We start from the raw sequence: 2,575 nt of genomic DNA, 5'->3' as shown, positions 1-2,575 counted from the left end.
GGCTTGGCTAGAGTACCCAAAACTGGCAAACACTCTGGCGTCGAGGTAGAGGCAGTCAACAGCTCAAATACTCCCCAGTAATGAACCAACGAGATGTTCAGGAGGGCCAACGAAGACAGGGTGCCATCTGGTGGTGGAGGAAGAGACAAACACAAAACAACCCACACAAACTGGATTGCTAACAGTTATTCACTGGATTTCCGATTGTCCGTTGCTAGTACACATTACTATGAGGTAATGGTAGAAGCAGAAGATGTATATGAAGCTTACTAGAGAGAAACCCGCTGCCTTGGCAATTTGTGCAATTTTGTGCTGAAAGCCCTAAAAAGAAAAGGAGACGACATATTTTGACAAAGACATGGCTGAGCTAACGTGGCTACTACGGTCTGTCAATTTTACAGAAAGAACTCTATTTCACTCATTGCATCCCCGCCATGCTTCTGTGTTTTCGTCTGAGAGGAAGAAGAAGAATCGTTGTTTGCGCACTGAGTGATTTCCCCACAACTATCTTACGACGTCCAACAGAATTTCAAACGTGTTTGATTTTTTCCATACATTACGATTCCTGATGGGGAGGTGGTCGTAAGAGGCTGATCGCCCCTCGTTACCCCCCTGTACACTATACCACGCACCATCAGGCTGAAAGTCGGCCTGATCGAAAAATTCTTCACGATTGGAAAGGGCAAAAAAAAAAATGGCACAGTGTATTCCCGGCTTAAGGAGACTTTAGAGAAACCAGCTAAGCTAACAGTATTGTTTTTGGACTGTGGGAGAGTACCCAGAGTACATGAGTGAAACCGCAAATACAAGAACCATACCGGCTCCGACGTCGCCCGGGTTAGGAAGGGCCGCGTCAGTTGCTAGGGAACCAGGGCAACTTGATGAGAAATGGGCTTCTGGAACAAGACATACATGGACTAAAGCAGAAAACTTGGACCTGGTGAAATGCAACTATACAAGCAACCCCAGGGAGAGAGGTTACATGCAGAGATTATGGGATATATGGATGCTTCAGAATCCATCATCGACACTGACAAAGAAACAACTCCTAGCTCAGTGTTCTAACATCCGCAAACGGAAGCTCCTATCATAACTAGAAATTGATGAGGTACAACTGACATGCTGCGGCAAGGGGGAGTCAGGACAACAGGTCAAAAGGGAGATTTAATCATCATCCTTTAGAGAAACCAGTTACGCTAACTGTCATGTTTTTGGACTGCGGGACAGAGTACACAGAGAGAACCCAAGCAAGCACAAGAGAAGATGCAAACTCCCTGCAGAAAGACCCTGGGCCAGGAATCGAACCTAGAACCTTCTTGTTGCAAGGCCTTACTTGAGGCAATAATGGAATAAATTAATTCCATATTATGTGGGGTTAAACTACACAGCTTTAGAACAGGAATGGAGTATAAGAGATGAAACATTTCTTTTACTTCTTAAAAGATGGTGTTAATTTAAATCTGCTAAAAACTGCTACTTGGCATAGAAACACTACTACCGGACTAAAAACCATAAATCTCAGAGAATTCAATTGAAATCGTTTTAGGTCTTGTCCTGATATTGCGGTCAGGAGTTAATTGGATTCAGTTTTAGATTAATTGGTTTGCTTTTTGCTATGCTTGTTCAGTTCCAGCATTCCAAATCAATGTTTTTTTTGGGGGGCAACTGCCCTCATCCTGATATTATGTCATTTCTTTCAGACAGCTCTCTGTCTTTACACGTGATGGACATTTAGGCTCACAGACTGAGGAAGAGCAGTTACCCTTTCTCTACATGAGGCAATACTTTTCATTTTTGCCATCTTTTTTTCTTGTATTTATAAATCGGGGGAATTCGAGAACCTTTTCTTCGTCGGCCAAAGCATGTTAACACTAACTCCAAGTGGGGGATTGTGCAAGGGTAGAGTGTCTCTGTAAAAGTCAACCGTGAGTTGGATGGAAATGTCTCTGTCTGGGTTCTCTTTTACAATTGTGTGTTTTGGCAAACCTGTTCCCTCCTCGTCTTGATTAGAACCAGCAGATCTAATTTCAGTTTTATGCGGTTATTTTGCAACATTAATATTGTTTTACTACCAAAAATTACTAATAAAAATCTATGTTGTTTTTTTCTTTCTATTACAGCGCATTGGATATAACTCTTCAGCACTATGGCATGCTACAGTGGATCCAGCAGCTATTATAAAGCAATCATTACAGCCCCAGTGGATGGAAAGTATGAGAAAGAGTCCAGGAATGCATAGTTTCTCAGTGAAAGATGAATTTTAGGCTTTTCATTACATCAGTGTCTCCCAGGCACCTGGAGTCCATCCTGCCGTTACACAAACACATGTATCTTCTGTATCTCACTGCCTGTCTATATATATTTAAAACTTCACTGGATTTTTTTCCTGCCCACCCAGCCAGGCAGCTTTCATAGAGGTAGCCAGGAAGGGACCATTGTGCACTAAGGGCCTCATTCAAAGATAAAATTAACCAGGGTGGAGCCAGTGTTGATTTATATAATCGTGAAAAACATTAAGAAACAAAATTAAAAATAAAAATGAAAAAAAGGCAATAATTTATATCTTTTTTAACCT

The sequence above is a fragment of the Cyprinodon variegatus genome, unplaced genomic scaffold, assembly GCF_000732505.1.
Source record: "Cyprinodon variegatus isolate N-32 unplaced genomic scaffold, C_variegatus-1.0 Scaffold642, whole genome shotgun sequence".
In the NCBI taxonomy this organism is placed as follows: Eukaryota; Metazoa; Chordata; class Actinopteri; order Cyprinodontiformes; family Cyprinodontidae; genus Cyprinodon; species Cyprinodon variegatus.
This window is presented reverse-complemented; position numbering follows the sequence as displayed.